At 43.0% G+C, this 21,852-nt stretch overlaps 1 protein-coding gene and 1 long non-coding RNA gene across 3 annotated transcripts in view; one reads left to right on the forward strand and one right to left on the reverse strand.

The window, feature by feature from the left end:
* The window catches only part of LOC308569900, a 618,054-nt gene that overhangs the window by 405,916 nt on the left and 190,286 nt on the right, over window positions 1-21,852 (reverse strand). The window lies entirely within an intron of this gene.
* JCAD (junctional cadherin 5 associated) overlaps window positions 7,280-21,852 on the forward strand; it is a 76,646-nt gene continuing 62,073 nt past the window's right edge. The window contains exons 1-3 of one of the 2 annotated variants that reach the window (XM_081164091.1): window positions 7,280-7,343; window positions 7,852-7,989; window positions 16,286-16,440. The gene's annotated coding sequence lies outside the window, so the exon portion shown is untranslated. Of the gene's footprint in view, window positions 7,344-7,851; window positions 7,990-16,285; window positions 16,441-19,994; window positions 20,120-21,852 lie in introns of those variants that run through there. The other variant, XM_081164092.1, reaches the window with a different exon arrangement.

The following is a 21,852-nucleotide window of genomic DNA, read 5'->3' on the forward strand; positions in this document are numbered from 1 at the left end:
TTTTAACAATGCTTTCGGTTGGCATGCATATCTATGGTATGACAAAATCAAGCTGCATAGTGCCTTTAAAAGCCACATTGTTAGAAAAGCATTGTTCAACGTTTGGATAAGATATAAAGATCTGTTGGAAAACAAAACCCCTAGATGGGTGTCACCAGTGGAGGCCAAGGCAGTGAAGAAACTCAATATGGAGGTCGGATGGCCGAAGTATTGGGAAATTTTGGAACAGGATGGAGATAAGTTGAAATTACAAAGTCATGAGAAATTGAAACATAAAGTACAAAATTGGTTTCAATACCATCAAATAATGGAGTTTTTCAAACAGGACAGGAAAATTGGCTTTCAGATGGAAAAATCAAAACTAGAGACTGAATTGTTAGAACCCAATACTAAGAATTTATCCAGAATGTATAACTTGTTGCTGAAATGGAATACACAGGACGAAACAGTCAAATCGGCTATGATTAAGTGGGCACAGGATGTTGGTCATAACATTATGTCAGCTGACTGGGAATGGTTATGGAACACCGGTATTAAATTCACAGCATGTAATGCCTTAAAGGAAAACATTATGAAAATGGTCTATAGGTGGTACATGACCCCAGTCAAGCTGGCAAAAATTTATCATTTGCCCGATAACAAATGTTGGAAATGTAAAGAGACTGAAGGTACCTTCTACCACCTTTGGTGGACATGCCCGAAGATTAAGGCTTTCTGGGAAATGATCTATAATGAAATGAAAAAGGTACTTAAATGTACTTTTCCTAAAAAACCAGAGGCCTTTCTCTTGGGCATTGTCGGCCAATTGGTGTCAAAGAGGGATAGAACTTTTTTTATGTACGCTACAACAGCAGCAAGAATACTCATCGCAAAGTATTGGAAGACACAAGATCTACCCACTCTGGAAGAATGGCAGATGAAAGTGATGGACTATATGACATTGGCCGAGATGACAGGCAGAATCCGTGACCAAGGAAAAGAGACGGCGGAAGAAGAATGGAGAAAATTCAAAAGTTATCTTAAGGACTATTATAAACTTAATGAATGTTAGAGTGTTGTGGTTTTCAGGAACAAAGGGATACAGTGATATAAGGTCAGAATATAGAGATGACTAAGATGACAGAGGTTGGAAAGTAACAATTGGGAGTTGCTATAAAATTATGGACATTGGGATGCAGAAAGGGGGGGTATGGGGAAGTCCCAGAAAAGAGGTTTATGAAAATATGATATGAAATTATACGTGTATGTTTGTCTTTTTAAGTGTTTGTTTGTTCTATAAAATTTTGTAAAACCAATAAAAATTTTATAAAAAAAAAGAAAAAAAGAGGTGAGCCAGGAACCCTGAACTGTGGTGGAAAAGCCAGCCAGCAGGATCAGAGAGTAAATCAGAAGTGAGGACAAACCAGCAGACAAGATCAACGAGCAATCCAGAACTAAGGAAAAATCAATAAGGACTATGCTCAGGAAGTCATTGCAGCTCAAGCAATGCTAAGCTAGGAAGCCATGTTGTACGCTTTAATGCCTATGGGGAACCGATGACCGACCTTAGTGGATGGAGTCAGTCAGGGTACTGCACTGAGAAACCGCTACCTGCAGTTCCAGGGATCACCACATGGGGCAGTTGTCTGTGGATCTCGGCAGCTCCTAATGTAAGCTTAGCTGAGGGAGAAATTTATGAGGCGAGTGTGAACCAGTGTGAACCTCTGCATGCCTTGCTATCCCATGCTATCTTCTGTCAGTGAGAAACTGATGATGAAGCTATTGCCTTGTTTCTCAGACATCCCTGGCAGCTTCCACAGATGTTTACATCAACGCCGGCAAGCCTTCCTCCAGTCACAGCTTCCAAACAAATGTCCTAGGTAGTTCCTGGGCGTGGGGCCCACCAGTCACACCCATCTGGTCCCAAACATTTGGCCTGCTGCACAGTCCTCTGTGCCTCCCATCCTCCATCCATTTCCTGTGGAGCTGGAGGCAGCAGCACCTGCAGCTGTCGAAGCATCTGCGCAGCTTAAGAAGCCGTAACAGAAGCTTCCATCTATTCTCCTGGCACAGGGGATGAAATATCCTAAGGACACACACCTTAAGACATAGGCATAAGATCCCTGCTGTTTCCTGAGGGAAGCGCACATGTTGTGTTTGGGGTGTGTGTGTGTGTGCCTGACATGGAACTGGCATTAAATAAGTCTCAAACCTGGCGTCCATACTTTGTGCCCTACAGCCTGGCCTTTTATTTATCCCGTATTTATTTAAACAGCCACAAGCAGGATCCTGCACAGCTATTTTGGTCACTTCCTCTAGAGAGTTCCTCCAATTGTTGGCTAGCACTGTGTGAGTCACCAAGTCACTGAGCCACACTTCCTGTAGTGCTCGCTTGCAGCTGGGAAAATGGCCTTCTGCTTTCTCTTTGTTTGCCAAAGCATTCTGAAGCAGCTCCGACCATGCTCACTCTTATAGGAATTCTAAGGTCTTACATATATATATATATATATATAGAGAGAGAGAGAGAGAGAGAGAGAGAGAGAGAGAGAGAATAAATAGATATAGATATATTATACACACACTATGAAAAATGACCACACAGAAATCTTTCCTGGTCACCAAAAGTTTGTAATGCAAGGAGGTCAGACATCCCCACAACTGAGACTACCATTTCAAAGAGGCCAAGTAATCATTGATCTTATGGACTGATTTCTTTCTGGAAATCCAATCAGGGCTGATAAGGATTGTCATGCTGACCCAGACCAATGATCTGCTCATTGCAATGTGTGCAGAGTGCAGGAGCAAGGAACCCCAGGTGACTCCTCTAGGCCTCTCTCTCCAGCTCTCAAGATCCCCCCTAGACCACTCTTTCCTCAGTGGCCCTCCCTTGCTCTCTCCTTGCCTGGAACGTGCCAATGAACTGTAATAATGCCTCTTGCTTGCCTGGGCAGAGAGAGAGAGAGAGAGAGAGAGAGAGAGAGAGAGAGAGAGAGAGAGATTTGTCGGAGAAATCTGACTTTTGCATGGCTGGAATGTAGCCAACTACACAAAGGTAAAAGGCACACCAGTTGTTCTGCCCACTCTGGCCATTTCCATTGCAGCCGGTGCATGCGTGTAACTCCAGAACGCTGCCCATGAGGTGATGCATCCCTCAGACTCAAACAAACACACACACACAAAGAAACCTTGATACTGTATAGTGAATTCTCCCAACCCTGGTTGGCTAGATGTCCCAGGGGAATTTGCAATGTTTGCCATATTCATCTTCTACATTGATTACCCGTATATAGTATTTCAGCATGAATAATGCTGACTAAGCTGACCCTCTGTATAGTTAATCCTTTTTGAAAGCTAGATATACAATGGACCTCAGACCATTCTGTGGGAATGACTTAAGAGAGCAGTCATCGTTTGCTGCCCATTGCACTCAGTCTCTGTCTTGCTCCCCTTTTAGCCTTCCCAACCCGGATTGCTGCATCTGAGCTTGCTCAAGCTGAGAAGCTCTACCTCGCCGCTTGATGAAGCTTGTGATCCTCATCTGCCCTGATCTTAATCCACCTGAGTGACTACCAACCTCCTCCTCGACCTAAGAAGCCCCATGATCTCCACCTAGTCCACTAGTGGCCTGGGCTGTGTTCACTTGCCTGCCTCAGTCTCTTGGAGTGCACTTCTCACTCAGAGCCCACCGTTTCCCTGGTGATAGGTCCCCCTCCCCTGAACTGTCAGCTGGCCCTGTGATGTCCTCCAATGTCCTGTGAGCAGGGCCGGATTTAGGTTTGATGAGGCCCTAAGCTACTGGAGGTAATGGGGCCCTTTATATGTCCAGCTGCCCTTTGTCAACAACAAATTGTCGCTTTTTTGTGTTGAATATATGCTATATGGTAATTTATGGACCTAATAGGCACCCTATATATAGAAATGAGCAAACCAGTGATATTTTAGGGAGCAGGCTAGCAGGCTACTTACATCATAGGAGCCTACACAACTGTATGCCAGTTTTATTTTATTTGTTTTTCATCTTATATTTTGGAAATGTACATCCAGGTTTTTTCACTTTAAAATTTTGGGGGGCCCCCCAAGAGAGTGGTGCCCTAAGCTATAGCTTGTTTAGCTTATACGTAAATCAGGCACTACCTGTGAGTACCTCCTAAGTCCCCAACCTCCCCTTCCCCATGTTCAGCTTGTCCCGGTGGTGTCCTGCCAGTTCATGACACAGGGGTGTTCTGCCGGAGTATCTGTCACAGAGGCAGTGTATCCGGCATTCTTCCAATGTTGCATGGCTTCTATTTCATTCCATTTTATTAATGCATTCATATCCTGCCCATCTAGTGTAAAAACACCTTTCAGGCAAGCTTGCAACATAAAGCATTAACAATTTCATAAAACAATTACAAAAAAAATAGGGGTCAGGCAGGCAGGAAGAGGAAAAACAGCAGCTGGTGAGAAAAGTGGTGATTTGCGGGGGGGGGCTATGGAAGGTGCCTCACTCTGTTACCTGGAGCCAGGTGTAGCATTAGCTTTACATTACTGTTTTGGGAATAACCAGGGATATCCAGGGATATTTTGTCCATGACCATCAGAGCCCTTTAGAGCCACGATGAGCAGAATTGCATATATACTTTAGCTGTTTGTTGTCATGGATTGCAGATGGCTGAAAGAAATGCAAACCAATTATGTGTACTTCATGTGGAGAAACCTCAGCTGAAGCATTACACTAAATTGCCAGATTGTTAGATGGTTTGACCCATATGACAACGAAAGCTTGTGTTTGAAATCACACCTCATCTCTCCTAAGAGCTTGCATATGCTGAAAATTAGAAACATCAATGCTCAGATTCATAGGAAACGACTCATGGGGGGGGGGGTTGGGAGACGTTTAACCGCCTGGGTCCCCCCCTTCCATCTTGGGGAAAGAAGAATAAAGAAAGTGGATACTAAGAGCAAATCAATGGATCACCTGCAGCTGAGATGAGTTGCCTTCTTTCCTTTGTAGTTCACGCACTGAATGCTAAAGTGCATCTGTGTGGCATATGTCACCTGGCCCATATCTTTTGAACATGTTAGGAAGCTCTAGTTCTGATGAGCTGCTATGCAATGTATGAGCAATAAGCGTACCTAAAAATACACCTAGCAGTTCTATTTCATATACTTGTGGAATGCATTTTTTTTGAACCTGATACAAGGAAGAAATATGATCATGGAGTGAAGTGTGCATTTCGTATATCTTTTCAAACTAAACCAAACACCTGTTTCTTATTGTTGAGACCAGGTAGACCTAAACTCTGTTCAGACACTCAAAAGTGCAAGCAGTGAATACTGGGAGGGGGAGACTCTGGCCCTCAACCTGTGCCTTAACAGAGCATCTGCAGGGTGCCTCCACATGTATAACTTGTCACACACATCCATGCGCTCATTGTACACATTTTGAACTCTTGACTAGGGCCTAGGTCATGGGTAGGCAAACTAAGGCCCGGGGGCCGGATCTGGTCCAATTGCCTTCTAAATCCGGCTTGCGGACGGTCCGGGAACCAGCGTGTTTTTACATGAGTAGAATGTGTCCTTTTATTTAAAGTGCATCTCTGGGTTATTTGTGGGGCATAGGAATTTGTTCATTTCCCCCCCTTCAAAATACAGTCCCCCCCCCCAAGGTCTGAGGGACAGTGGACCAGCCCCCTGCTGAAAAAGTTTGCTGACCCCTGGCTTAGGTTTTATCTCATATGTATATCCCACTGTTCTTCTGAGAAGCTGAGGCTGACATTCATACATGAGCTCATCCTGTGTTTTGGTGTCACATTTACTGGCCCCAAAATGGTGACCCTTTTTTGGGAGGGGAGGTTGGGGTGAAAAGTCAGCAAATGCCATTTTCCCCCAGGACTTCACCAGAACTCTGTACTGGCTCCTTTTCTTACCCACCAGATTTTTCCTGGTTTTGGAAACACCATAGCTCAATGGTAAAAAGGTAAAGGACCCCTGACAGTTAAGTCCAGTCACAGACGACTCTGGGGTTGCAGTGCTCATCTCACTTTACTGGCTGAGGGAGCTGATGTTTGTCTGCAGACAGTTTTTCCGGGTCATGTGGCCAGCATGACTAAGCCATCTCTGATGAAACCAGAGCAGCACATGGAAACGTCATTTACCTTCCTGCTGGAGCGGTACCTATTTATCTACTTGCACTTTGACGTGCTTTCGAACAGCTACGTTGGCAGGAGCTGGGACCGAGCAACGGGAGCTCACCCCGTCGCAGGGATCTGAACCTCCGACCTTCCAATCGGCAAGCCCTAGGGTCAGTGGTTTAGACCACAGTGCCACCCGCGTCCCCTAGCTCAATGGTAGACTAACAATATAACTTAACCTTGCAATAAGTCTATTTGCATACGAAATGCCTTTAAATGAAAATACCTTATGACTTCCTACTTTCCATATATAAAAACTTGTAATGTCTGCTTAGAGTGTTTTCTACTTCCTTTATTATTTAACCAGTTATGTAATTTTTTAGTAATTTAAATTTAGCCTGTTTATATATTTTAATTTAGTGGTCCCACATATTCTGAGGTCCTATGCTGTTGCTTACAATCTTGTGTGTAAATCCAGCACTGATTTGGTCCTTGATTACGGTATATGTTTATTCATCACAGAGCACCCTCTCTCACTAAATTAGGTCCAGCTATTTGCCTGGGATGATTTACACAGAGGAAATGCATTCAGATTATCTTCTGTTTCTACTGGAGGAGCTAATTCGGAGCCTGCTGCTGCCTAGAATTTATCTTCAATAAACAATGAATTCTCCGTCTGGGAAGAAGACACTAAAATCATCACCTATTTGTAAAGGGTAATTACCATTTCTTCTAAGCAGACACTAATGTTTATTGTTAGTATCAACAATCTACATGCAAGAGTCTAGATTTCAAAGAAAGCAGATGGTAAAAGGGACTCTTCAGAAAACTAGAGTGAAATAGAGTTCATATGTGTTTGCAAGACTTATCTGTTGCCTTTCTGAAGACAGCATGATTGTATAAAGCTTGGCTACACAGAAAAGGAGAAGCCAATCAGAGGAAAATAAAAGCGGAGAAAGGGACCTTGTCTGGTTTAATCATGTTGTAAAGAGACCCACCCACTGTAGTGTTTGCAAGTTTATAAATCATCCACAGACTGTCTTAGAAGGAACAAACTTTACAGAGTACTGTAGTGCCCTGCTATCAAAAGCACATACTAACCCATATAATATTGGACTACAGCTCCCATCATCCCCAGCTGGCATGGTCATTAGCCAGAGATGATGAGAGCTGTAATCCAACAACATCTGGAGGGCACCAAGTTGATTATCCCTGGCCCAGCCCTCGTGAAAAGGAAGAGAGCAGGAATCTGTAGGCTGAGCTGTATTTAAAGGGACGTCCTGTTTTCCATCATGAGAGAATGGTGGCCATTTTGGTTGCTGTGATCCCAAGCAAATTCACCAAGCAACCCCCGAAAAGCACTTTTTGGGGCCGCAATCTCAGGGCTTTTTTGGGTGGGGGAACCGTGATACAAAATTGCGCAAGATCACAGCAAACAAAATGGCCACTGTGCTTTCGCAATAAAAAAATGAGAAGGCAGCGTTTGGGAAGACGGCCCCCCAGATTTTGGCTTCAAAGCATTGGAAAGTATGCAGTGGGCAGGGGAAGAATGTCTGCCTCAAGAAATGTCTGTTTTAGAGATCTAGATGCGGACCTAACAAAAGCACTGGCTCTTGTTCTTCAAGATCTCTGTTCTGAGATAAGGGGTGCTCAATTTGTATTTGTAAACACACCCACACAAACACCCACACAGACTCCTTTTCAGAAAGACGCTTTTGTGGCACAGTTTGACCGAATGCTGCTTAACTTTCCTCCTCAGTTTGCTGAGCTGTCGAGGCACGAAAGGGAAAGATGGCCATTGAAATATTACTGTCATGCTGCACAAGAAAACAGGAAGATAAATCACCTTCTGTGTCCTGGTTGCCCAGGGCAACTCCTAATGGATGGGCCTACTCAGGTAAAATCTTACTGCCTTGTCTTTTTAAAAAAAAATCCAAGCAAACTTAAGATGTACTGCCAGATGAAGGGGCTAAACACATGTAGCGCTTCACTCAAAAATGTGTACGTCCCACTCTCTTGCATTTTCATCATTCAGAAATGCTAAAAGGCCCCAGGAAGGCCACCAGAATCCCTTCTGTCTCTCTCACTCCCTCAAGCTGAGGACGGGGCGAGGGCTCATTAAATGCTGCTGTCAGTAAGCCTGGATCCCGTCCCCACACAGCGCCAAGTGATTTTAACCAGGTACACAGAATTAAGAAGAGTTCAGAAGTTCAGGGAGTTGGGACCTGGCAAGTCACCGCCAGGTACAGAGCAAAGCAGCATCCATTTTGGGGATGCTGTTTGTTTGAGGTTATTGGAGGGAGCAATTTGTGGGAATTCATCAAGAGAAGAACTGATTTGCGTGACCCGTTTTTGAGTTTTGACCCTCTCAAGTTTTTTGTGCGGTGAAGAAGTTGGGATTGGAAAGCTCTGTATGGTGGCATCACAAGCTACCACATCCTAGAAAGCAAAACACTGTGTGAAAATGGTAGGGTGAATCACATCCCATGGCCTTCAGGCACGTTGGTGACACACACACACCATGGCTTCCCCTAAATAATCCTGGGAACTGTAGTTTACACCCCACAGAGCTACAATTCCCAGCACCCTTAACACATACAGTTTCCGGGCTTCTTTGAGGGGAAGCCATAGGCATGGGGCGGATGTGATCTAGGAATTGTTCACTGTGCTTGTTCGGCGCTGCAAGGAAGACACAGTCTGCACATCCTCAAATCACTTCACGCTTTATCACCTCTCTGGTCTGAGGCCTAATACTGAAAGCATTTTCTAGTACTAAGCACTGATGATTCCTTACTCAAATTCATCTCCAATAACAAATGGAGAGTACAATTCCTTTCAAAACAAAAGTAAGCATTTTGCTATTGCCCTACGTCACAAAATATAGAGAACCTTGTAAAAAAAAATAAGAGGGGGCAACCAAGCAGGTTTAAACATTATTTATTGCATTTTTATACCACCTTCCAATAATCTCAGTGTACATATCCCTCCTATTATCCTCACATCACTCCTGCGAGGTATCTACTAGACTGAGGTCACCTGTGAGTTTTGTGACTGCCATCCTCCCCTCACTGCCGCCACTGTAACACACCACCATGAAAACATTGGTGCTTATATGCTTCACAAGTTTCTTTAACCTCTAGAAGACTGTACTTTGAAGATTCTTTTCCGCTCGGTACCTTATTCTCTCAAACGGCAACATCATAATGAGGAACCATTTCATATACAACGAACATACCTTTCCCTTATAAAATCATGCATGCATCAGTGATGTTATATATTACTCCCTCACAAAAACAAACCTGAGCATCTGGCTTAAGCTTGCAAACCCAGGAAATTTGATGGCTGAAATTACAGCTGTGGGCCTTCTCTTGGTGCAGTTAAATAGACCACTGTATCATAATGTTGAGGATATTAGAGATGTATATTATTTCTTCTAACATTCCACAAGATTTTTGGAGGGTGGAAACAGGGCAGTGTTGTTTTATAGTACCGCAACTATATTTCTTTGGGGCCTGTGGTAACTTGGATGGACTCAAACATGCTCTGCATTTCTCTGTAGTTACCATTCTTGCCAACTATGCAGCATTTTACAGAGTTCTCCTTGAAATTCAGCATGTTCCCCACTTAGGTTGAAATGCCATGCAAAAACATAGGCTGTGATCCTAACCCCACTTGCTTGGGGGTAAGTCCCACTGAATTCAATAGGGTTTACTTCCCAGTAGGATTGTTAGGATTGCTGTTAGTCAATCGGTGCAAGTCAAGTTATGCTTCTTGTAGTTTAGTCTCTTTCTCTTGTTATGAATTCACCCAGAGCTTTTAATGCTGAACTGACATTGAGGTCTACGTGACTTTTGTGCTATTTAATTATTTGCTGTTAAATAGCTGTAACTCATTTTACCCTTGATGAGAAGAGTCCTGGTTTCACTCTGCTTTGCTTCTTTACTGTTCTGAATTGTGTGCTATACTGTACAACCTGTGTGTACTCTTTGCAATTTGTTTCCTTATCTGTAACCTGGCAGTGTGAAAATACATAATGGGCAAAATGAAGGCTTGTGCTTTCTGGGAGAGGGATAATATCTATTTCCATTTGGCTTTTTAACAGTGAGGTCTCGTGCAAGGGTGATAAAGAAGTCTTGAACAAGACCCCTGTATTATTATTTTTATCAGTCGAATGTATGTGTGCTGCAGTTAATGTATTTCAGGTAATCCCCACGTTTTTCATATGGACAATATCTCCTGTGTTCTGGGTATTACTTTGGCATACAACGACTGGCATTTATGTTTGGTATTGGGGGCAAAATGGAAACAAAATGGGTAGGTTGTGTTTCAGTGATAATCAAAGGAAACGGAAGTAGGGAAGTGTTGAAAGGGACCACCTATGAAATGCACATGACCAAAAGCCCGCTTACAAATGTGCTAATGAACTTCCAAACCAACAATGACTGTGGATGTTTAATAGCTTATCTTTACTTACTGGATTTTCCATGGTAAGTAATTACAGTCAAACCTCGGTTTTTGAACGCCTCGGCTGCCAAACGTTTCTGAACGCCGAAAACCTGGAAGTGAATGCTTCCGTTTTCGAATGCTCCTCGGAAGCCGAACGGCTTCTGAGGTGTGTTTCTCAAATTTCCCCATTGAACTTGCTGGCAGCCCTTGATCCTCACTTTTCAAACGTTTCGGGATTCAAACGGACTTCCAGAATGGATTACTTTCAAAAACTGAGGTTCCACTGTATCTAAATTAAATATATATTAAAAAGTAAAATCTGGTGTTTTGATGACAATGGCATCACGTGGATGCTACAAAAGGAAGTTATGGACCTGAGCAACATCAATTCCAAAATACACTCATGTTTGGAAGCTCCTTTATCAGTGGCAGGTATAAATATTCTGAGCAAAGAAATAGTCTTTTCCTGAATTAATCCTGGGATGGACAAGGCATGAACTCTAGCAAACTCTTCTATACTAATAAACTTGTTAGTTCTGCAGTGACTAAAAACGTGGCGGCTTTCCCATGGAGAATAACAAAGTACGCTGGCTTGCAAAGTACGGTATGTTTTCACTTTGCGTCTTTGGTGGAATTAGGTTATGGTTCACAGAGTTCCATAAATATTCTCATTTAGTTATGCATGGAATAATTTATATATTTCATGTAGTTCCATTTCTAGCCTGCCCCATCCCTAGGACTTCGAGTGGGTCATAGTTTTAAAATAACAGCACCAGATAAAAATCAGACCCCCTTCCGAAACACCAAACAAATTTTTTGCTAACAGCTTCATCCTGCTCACCAAAAGCCAAATGAAAAGGTTTACATTGCTTCTGAAAAAAGGTTGAGGTTTACCTTTGGCTGGGTACTCCTCCAAATGTTATGCATTTCCTACAAAGCAGCTTTTATATGTAGTAAAGTAGATGAAATATATGTGAATGGTGACCTTTCCTATATGGTTTCCCCCATTTCATGCGGGGAAGTGCTTTCAGGTCTGGAAATGCGGAGCATTTGAAACAGCCCAGAGTCTTCTAAGGAAGAGAGTTCTCCTGGGGCAGTGCTTGAAGTGTTTCCCTACAACTGTATGAAAATGGCAAGTTGTCACTAGTCTCTGGCTAACAGAAATGAAACAGAGGTCTCTTCCACATATTGAGGGAAGTGCCCGCCCCCTCAGTGGAAGCAGAATTGACTTTTGTGCTTTTGTTGCAATGTGTGAAGTGGAAACTTGTGCATCTCCCACACAGGAAGCACAAAAAAAGAAGCATGGCACTTCTAGATAACCTGTTTATTGAGAATTCATCCTGATTTGTTTGCAGGGAGACCAGATGACACTGGCTTTTCGATGAACATTTATTCTGACGATGATACATCCCACACTTTCCTGTCACATTTCTCACTGCAAACAGTTTTATTTTGGAGTAAGTGGGTTTGTTGTGCAAGAGGACAAAATTGCGCAACCTAAATTTGCCAGTATGTGATTGAATCACCCCCCCCCTCCAATAGTGACAGTTTGGAAGCACTGCAAGAGTGGAGTCTTATGATCTGTTTTGTTGCATGTAGTACAAAAGAGTCCCCAGAAATAAGCCTAGCTAGTATCACCTGGTGAAATGAGACCTTCCAAAAAGAAACAAATCCCACTGTCTTTCTCCTTTGGAGAGAAGATTCATTTATTTCATTTCTTAATGTATAGTTTTGTATAGGTACATAGGTAAAGGTAAAGGTACCCCTGACTATTAGGTCCAGTCACAGATGACTAAGCCGCTTCTGGCGAACCAGAGCAGCGCACGGAAATCCGTTTACCTTCCCGCCGGAGCGGTACCTATTTATCTACTTGCACTTTGACGTGCTTTTGAACTGCTAGATAGGCAGGAGCTGGGACCGAACAACGGGAGTTCACCCCATTGTGGGATTTGAACTGCCGACCTTCTGATCAACAAGCCCTAGGCTCTGTGGTTTAGACCACAGCGCCACCTGTGTCCCTTCTAGGAGCATAGCAGAAGTCAATTAATTCAATAATTTCTTGCCATGTTTCTAAATGTGGAAATATTTTGTGGTGATGGGATGTTTTTGCTCTCCTCTTTTTTATATTGCTAAATAAACAATCCCTTTTGATGCTCATTTCTCTGTGAAGATATTTGATCCTTATCACGCCACTCCCTTATCACTCCGCTTTCATTACATAATTCCAGTGTTCATTCCTGACAGATATTCTGCATAGGTATCCCAGAACCAAGAATTCTAGAGCGCACGAAAACACAAACCATTTCTACAGTACATCAAAATAAAAGCAGTTTATTTACTGATTTCATTTATTAAAAAGTGTCTGTACTTTTTAATGAGCAAAACATCATCTTTGAAAGGAGTGTTTTGGTTGGTTGGTTGGTTGGTTTTGTATTTCTGAGTCAAATACATATTTAGAACAAATTCGCCTGCTTACATAGAAAACTGCAACTTACATCCGAGCAGTTTTGTGATATCCCCCACAATTTCCTTGTGATGAATTTTAAACACCATATGGTTAGGACCAACATTCTTTTCTAAAAGTCTCACTTAAAACAAAAATATTTTCCTCCGGCAGAAAGTAGATACTTAATAGTGTACTTATCAAAATAGATTGATACCTGAGCCTTCAGCTCTTAATTAAGCAAAACACATGGGGTGGTTTCTTTTTCTGAAATTCTGAGTTGGGAAGAACAGAAGGCAGACTGTTTTTGTTTGGTATTCATTTCTCATCATGCTTTTTTCAGTTCCTATCCTAGTTAAATACTGGAAGCTATATTATATCTCATGGGAAGGGACTATTGCAGTGCCAGCCTTTTGCCTTAGAGAAGCAGGATGAATCAATTTCTGAAAAGGGGGAGAAGCTTACATTAGAAGTTTAGAAAAGTGGGCCACGATCCACAGATACCAGTCTGCTCATGCAACTTCCCCAGTTCCCTGGCTCCAGAACCCCCAGGGACGTACCACATCCACACAGTGCTAACACTCAGGCAGCTTCATCCTGTCAAATGCCAAACACACAGAGACCCACAATGTCATCCCTAAGGCTGCCTAACTGGTCAGGGGAGTTACAAGACCACAAACCAATGACTTTCCGTTCCTCTAATACCTCTATATGCACCAACTGCAACCACTGCCGAGACATAAATGGGAAGCCATTGTCCAGGGGCTGTGTGCATGTGTGAAAGAAGGAGGCATAATAGAATGTATTTGTTTGTTTCTTATGCTTTAAACTTGTTTTTAACTTTTTGTGGTTTTACTGTCTGGTTTTATGTTTTCCTATTGTTGTAAACCGCTGTGAAACATGTTTATGATACAGCAGTGTATAAATATTTTTATTATAAATAAATGAATATAAATAATTTGAGGAACCTTACCTTTTATGCTGAACCAGGTAACAAATCAGCGTGGGGATTGTGGAAAGCACCAATGGTGAACTTCAGGTGCAGGGTCAAATGCAGCCCTCCAGGCCTCTCTCCTTGGCCTGTAGGAGCCAGCCTCTCTCTCTCTCTCTCTCTCTCTCACACACACACCCGGCTTTCAGGGCCTCCCATGGTAATATGGGGATATGTGTGGCTGACATTGACTTGCATCCCTCCCCATATCTGTTTCCACTAAGCTCAATGAAACAGACACATGCCATGACATCCAATCCAATTTGTTGGTGGCCAGGAAATTCTTAATATAAGGCAACACAACATCACATATTTTACACGACATGCTGGGGAGATAACATGGAGGTGCAGGCTGGTCACCTCCTCATGTGCCCCTTTCCTATTTCACCAGGCAGGTATTAAGAGTTCATCCTCTTAATTTTATTGATGCACATTTTAAACCTTTTTGCATTAAAATTGTTTTAGCCTTTTATGCTTTTATTGCATGGTTTTTGTTTTTGAAAAAGAATCATTTAATGTTGTAAACCACTTTGATATATTTTTATCATTTAGTGGTATAGAAATATTTTTATAAATAAATAATGATAAATAAATTCTATGTAGGTCCTATGTCTTCAAGAGCTATAGAAATCAGCCAGGTTGCATCTAACCTCCAGTTCATTATCCATGAAGGCAGTTCCTGCTAGTTCAGCAAAGAAATAACTTTGTTTTAGAAAGTTCTGATGTCATTAGTGCTATTTAAAGAGGCAAATGGTGGCTAGATGATAGTGTCTGGGTAACCCCAGTTTCTTGGTTTATTTAAAATGCTGATGTATCAAATAATCTACTGGGACAAAAGCAGGAAGGAAGGAAGCAAGCATAAAATTAAGCTGCCACTAATAGAGGAGAATGAAACTCTTTGAGATAATGACTACCCCTAAGCAAATTATTCAGTGGCTTAATACATTATCTACAAAACTGAGATATTGACATGGATATGATGTTGACAAATTCATTGGTGTCCGTGAAACTTCAAACATTTTGAGCAGAGGGCTCTGGAAAATAACATGGCTGGAATTGTGCTAATGAACACATAACTCTAGTGCTGAATGATATCTGCTGTGGAATTTGAAGAGTCAGAACTTCCAGCTTAACATGACTTTGGAGAAAAAATGTAAAAAGTGTGGGTGGTTTCCCCATTAAATATTTGGAAGCAGGGCTTTCTGTAAAAAGGAAATGCTCCCCACCCAGTATGACTTTTCTCCCATTCTCTCCATGCTTTGATCTGTTTAACTGCCTCCCCTGCTCCTGGTCAGCCTCCACCTTTGAAGAGTGCTGGATATTGCTTTCAATATGCCATGATCTGTAGCCAAGGTTTGCTGATCATGGTTTGTCGTAGTGAAAGAAACCATGATCCCTGGTTCAGATGTAACACTCAGCCTGAGGTCATTGTTTGTTTCCTCCCAGTGCAAATATGATTGTGGTAGAATGTTATCTCTCGTTTATCACAGGGATGGGGTATCTCAGGCCCAGGAACCCACTGTGGCCCTCTAGGTCTCTCCATCTGATCCTTGGAGCTCTCCAAAGGCCACACCCCCTATTCTCAGGCCACACCCCTCACTGGCCCTGCTTTGCATCCTGCCTGGCTGGAATTCATCCTTGAACTCTGATAATGCCTCTCACTTGCCTAGGTGGAGGTTAGAGAGATGCTTGTGTGTAGAAAATAGCCTATAGCGCAAGGGTAAAATTTACATTAGTTGCTCTGCTTACTTTTGTCCCCAACTCCACCCTACTGTTCTGTGGTCTCTGGAAGGTTCCTCACCTCTGGTTTACCATGGTGTCCAATTGAGGCCTTTATCTATCTACGCCTGCCAAATATAATATTCTTATTCTTAATTAAAACTGACGTTGTGCTGCAAATCAGTGGGTGTGCCTGGTCTTTGATTGCTTGGAAAACAAGACTTATCCCATCTCTGCTAGCATCCCACATAGCTGTGAAAAAATATGTCAGAATGTGGGTGTGAGGCACCTATCATCTTGTTCTGGTGATTAATCTTGCTAGCCCATAAACTAGAGAAGTTCTATATTTGGTTTCAAGTTCCATTCTGTTCCTCATTCCAGGCGAGGGAATTAAAGTCAATGGAAGGCATGTCTAGAAAAGCTCCATGTTACTTTCTCTCCACCTTAGCTGGTATTTCCTACCTGACACCTGAGTTTTCACCTACCCATTTTGAAAACATGTCTAATAATTCCACGCTGAAAAGAAATCATTGTGAAAAGCTGAAACACAAATATATATGAAAGATTAATATGTCCAAGCTTCTTTTTGCACAGGTGCCTCTATGGGCCTACCCTGGTTGGGAAAGCGTTCAAATTTATCTGAGTGAGGGCCAAGCCAGAAGAGGCACTAGAGATCCACGATTGCACCTTCTGACCTTTCATTTAAGAACATTAGAAGAGCCTGCTAGATCCATCCAAAAGCCCATCTGGTGAGAAAGCATTTTGTTATAGTCCGATGTTCAGTACAGTTTTTATACGTTCCATATGTTGGGTTTATTTTATCAAGTTTACTAATCACATCCTTATTATTTATGACTACCTAATTTGTTATACTAAATTCTTCTTAGCAGATACTTGTTAACATGCATAGGATTTCAGGTTTTATCCCAACTTGTTTCATAATTGCCTTGCGTGTTGGGGTAGAATTCCCGTTTGCTCAAGTAAGTCCCAAAACAGGATAGGAGCGCAATAGCACTCTGCCTTCCTGGGATTCCCAGAAAATAATAATAATAATAATAATAATAATAATAATAATAATAATAATAATAATAATACAGTGGTACCTCAGGTTAAGAACTGAATTCGTTCTGGAGGTGCGTTCTTAACCTGAAACTGTTCTTAACCTGAGGTACCACTTTAGCTAATGGGGCCTCCCACTGCTGCTGCTGCTGCTGCGCCACCGTCGTGCAATTTCTGTTCTCATCCTGAAGCAAAGTTCTTAACCTGAGGTACTGTTTCTGGGTTAGCAGAGTCTGTAACCTGAAGCGTCTGTAACCTGAGGTACCACTGTAATGGCATTCAGGAGCATACAGCCTCCATTGGTGAAGGTAGAGCATAGCCATCCTGGCTAGTATTCATAGATAGCCTAATCCTGCAGGAGCCAGGGATGTGTGTCTGTTTCTGTAGTGCTTTCCTCCTTTAGCCATTTCCTTAAGCTACACCCCCTTGCTCCCAGCTGCTACTTGCCTTGACTTGGACAACAGACAAGTATCATTATACTTAATGGAATAAAGCAGCTTCAGAGGGCTGTTTAGTATTGGAAAGCAATATAGGGGTTAAGGGCTAACTCCCTGTTCCCTTGCACTGTGACCCTGATCCAACTAAGATGCTGCATTCAAATGAGAAAGGGAAAGGCAGGGGACCCAGTTAAACATCTCCCTGCTGGAGTTTCCCTTTTGCCCTCTAAGAAACTGAGCAACAAATTCCTCTGGCCACTAGGTGGAGGAAAAGGGCAGCTGAGGCTTTGCGCTGAAATTTCTTTAACAGTTTTGCGATGATAATTAAATAGATTTGAGCCCTTCACGTAATTGGAGCATGCTCTTTGGAATCTCAAAGGAGCTCTATGTGTGTTAGGCTTAAATACTAGCAAAGGACTGGCTCTTCTCCACCATGTCGTTTTCACAAGAGTAAAGGGTATTAGTCTTGACATGCTGGCCTGATTCCAGGGTAGGTAATTGCAGCCTATTCAGCCTTTTTAAATCCCCCTTGTGGTTTCAATGGGATTTGCTGTCCTTTCCTTCTTACACTGGTAGCAGAGCATTCTGGCATCTGTGCTCTGCCTGTGACTAAAGAGATGCTTGCATTTTAGAGGCGGGCAAAACAATGCCCCACCATGAGCGGTTTTTCATAGGACTTGCTTATTTATTTATAGATCTGGATTTTGCTCTCAATGGAACTAAGCCCAAGTGTTTTTGTTTCAAAGGACGGATTAAAGTTGATCCTCGCTTTCGTTGTGTGTGTTCCTCACACTCCTCCCTCAAATTCATGTATGTGTGTGTGTGTTTTTATTTGTTTTTTTAAAGCATTCATCTTAGGAAGACAGGGTGCTATTAATGGCTATGGTTTTTAACAATTGCTTCTGAGGTGTGTACAGAAGCCCAAAGCTGTATTGCCATGAAATAGCGTGAATCAGGCATGTATTTCTTAAGCCTGGGATCTAATCCAGATGTTCCAAACTAGTTTTGCAGGAACAATTTCATCCTTGCATTTAATTAGGTCTGTAATTATTTCTGGTACACATGTCTGTGTTAAGACATGTCAGCTGCTTCCTTCCTCTTGCAAGTCAGAGATCTTGCCTACATTCTAGCATCCAAATGCAGACGCCTAATAGGTGCATTTGTAGCAATGTGCCCTTTTAGGGCCTGTCCACACAACCGCTTGGCCCAAAGCCCTTTGCCCTAGTCACATTGTGCCTATGGGAGCAATGACACTCTTGAGTCCCCCCCCCCCCAATCACCCACCTGCCTGCAACTCAGCCTTCACAATTATGGATCTCCCAAATTATGAGCAAGCCACGAAGGAAATATTCAATTGGTGACATACAAAACACCCTGTTGTGCATTTCTGCACGGTCAAGGGATCTGCCCAGCCAAAGGAATGCACATGGCACATCAAAGAAAATATTTGCAGCCATTTCTGCAGCTCTGAGTTCCTATGCACATCTATCAGCTATTTCCAGGTCTGCGCTCTATGGAGCATTTGCAGCAACAGAGGACCATCCCCCCTCCACCCGTTTATGTATTTTCCCCTGGCAGGTTGTACGCACGCAGCCAGAGGCTGTGCCTGCATGGAAGCTTCCTCTGCTCATCCCTTTTCAGTCCTTTCCTGGTTCAGGGAGACAGCGGTGCAGGAGAGTGTGGGAAGCACCAGCCGCTTCACTTGCCTGACCTGCCTTTTCCACCTCTTCTGACCCACCCTGTGCTCCAGCCTCTAGCTCTGAAGCTTCCCAGCCACCAACTCTTCTCTTCTGGCTGATACAGCCCCCCACAATCACTGCCCCCCTCTCCCAAGTCAGACTCCTGCCCCTCTTTCCCCAGTGCACACTCGTCAGCATCCTGCCAGTCCCTGACATGCACTGAGTTGAGAGGGCAAGAACACGTGGACATGCCCCAAGGGTAAGGATAGGTGAATCTATCCATTTTAGTTTCCTTCTGTTTCTCATTTTCCCAGTCTTCAGCTCAGTTCTCCATATTTCTGTATCCATTCATAAATATATATGTATTAGTCGTTACGAAACTTCACCAGCATTTTAGCGCAGATTTCTCCTAATATATATCTTTGTGAGGAATTTTGCTTAATGTGCATATTTTGCAAAGCATTTCCCCAATATAATGCATTCCTGTTTGTTCTTTTTCACTAACGTGTACATTTTTATACACAGTTAACTGTAGCATAAGCACTTTTATAAGCATTATTTATCTAGGGAACTGCATTGCAAACTTTGGAGAAGCGTGAATTTCACAAGGTGGCTGCATTTCTGTCAGTATATTGCTTCAGAAAGTGTGAATCTAAGTGTGGACTGAATCAAATTTCTCCCCTAGTCCCACACAAATGGATGATTTGGCTGCTGAAACCCACTTTAGCAGGTGTTGGGCATGCTTCTTGGTCAGGGATGCTCAGGTATCGAGACAGAGGTTGACCCGCACTGAGCACATCTGCTCAGCCTCCCTCATGTCAGTCTCTGGCATGAAATTCCACACATGCCTTTTATTTAGGAAAGAACACAAGCGTATGTTATCTTACTCCTCTGGAATTTTACAGTTCCTTAGCATGTTAGTTTAGCCATAATTGGCTTGCAGGGTCTCTTGAAATGTATCTCTCGACACAAAGTTCTCCTTTCCATCAAGCTTTAGGGCTGGTTCATTTCTCCAGCATTGAATGCTGAGCATTAGATTGCAAACGTACCTAATCCATCTCTCCTCCCCCATGACTAGAAATCCTGTGGTTAAAATAACACAGCCTCTATTCAGAGCACAAACTTAGAGTCGCTAGCCAAAGTGGGATTGAAAGAACTCTCAGCAGGCGGGTCTGCGTTAGGGTGGCTTTTTAAAAATCCTGCTTCTTCCGATCCATGAGAGGAAAGCAAGGTGTCTCCTCTTTGCATTCAAGGTAATGATTTTCTGGGCTGTGTGTGAGAGAGAGAGTGTTGCTGTCTATGTGTGTGTGAATGTGGCCACAAAACTGCTGTTGCTATTACGAGAAGCATTTAGTGGCAAAGGCTTTGAACTGTTCACAGCTGGTCTTGTGGCTATTTCTGTACATGCAACCTGAGTGAAATTATCCCAGTGCCCTGAGCAGATAGTAGCAAACCGGCACTCCTGTGTCACATGGAGAAGAGGGCAATGTGTTTAGAAAACTGTTTGTGGGTCTTGGGACGTCGATGGCACAACTGGATGTTGCTGCTGTGGAGTTGATCTGATGTAGTAACGCTCCACTCCTGGCTGGTTTTGTCTGGTTGAATATTCAGCACAGCCTCTCTCCAGGTCTCTCGGTGTAATCCCTATGCCAAAGGCTAAAGCTGTGCCTGACTTGGATCGCACTAGCTGTGTTTACAGTGTATGTCTTAATGCTGTTATAGTAACCACAAGACTGCCCTGTGTTCCAGAGTATTTCTTTAATGCAGCCTTGCCAGATAATTAAGCACCTCTCTGTCTGCTGGGTTCCTTTCAAAGGCACAGTGAGGGTTTGCTTCTGGTGAAAACCTCTTTTATGCCGAAATGCAAATAACAAAGCAGCTCTGCAAAATGCTGGATTAAGGGAACTCTCCACATAGTACTCTGTTATGCAAACAGTACCTGCTCCTTCCTCCTCTCCGTGCTGTGCAGATAATCAGAGGGGAATCTCAAACCACATTCTGGTTCAGGATTGGCAATCAGTGATCACCATTAAAAAAAAACCCAAACAAAACTGGAAGAAAGGGAATTGCTTTGTGGGCTCCCTCATAGGTGCCATATGCTTAGACACCTGCATGTGGGCTATTATTATTATTATTATTATTATTATTATTATTATGTAATTTATTATTTATACCCCGCCCATCTGGCTGGGTTTCCCCAGCCACTCTGGACAGCTTCCAACAGAACATTAAAATACAATAGTCTCATTTATACAAATGCACTGTCTCATTTATACAAATGAGACTGGCCCAAGGCCATGACTGTTTGGAGATTTAAACCCTAGTCTCCCAGGTACTCTAACCACTACACCACATTGAGTCTTTCTTAGTATGTGTGGAGATGCAATGCAGGCAATGCACATATATGATGCACATCATTTTCCTGCATGCTGAAAAAGATCATGTGTTTGCACATGTTGGCCCTCGGGATTATAGTCAGGCCCTTCCTGGGCCAAACTCCTCCATGGCTTGCTGCAGACACTCATTGAGTGCTTCTGCCTGGCTGGAATGTGTCCTTGAACTGGGATGCCTCTGGCTTGGAGATACGTGTATGTATATGTGTGTGTAAACCTCTAAAGCTTGCACTGCTAGAATATAGCCTACTGTACAATGCACATTCATTGCTCCGCCCACTTTTGCCTCTTGCCCTCCCCACCATTGGCATGTGGCTCCTGGCTGGTTGACCACAAGGGAATGTGGCCCATCAGATTGAAAAAGGTTCCCTACCTCTGTAGTACAAACATATATCTCCCTCCCTTTAAAATACACACTTGTATGCATTTAGAAATGTTAGGTGCCTGTCTTCAATGTCATCTTCAATGTCACTGTTTTTATGAGTCTTGTGGGTGATGAAGGATGCAAGGCTCCTGTTTGCCTGAGAATGGGTAGCATGGCTGTGAAGCAAGCCAGTAGTTCTGGCAGAGGTATGCATATCTTCAGTGGTGGT

This window comes from Podarcis bocagei, assembly GCF_964188305.1.
Source record: "Podarcis bocagei genome assembly, chromosome: 12".
NCBI lineage: Eukaryota > Metazoa > Chordata > Lepidosauria > Squamata > Lacertidae > Podarcis > Podarcis bocagei.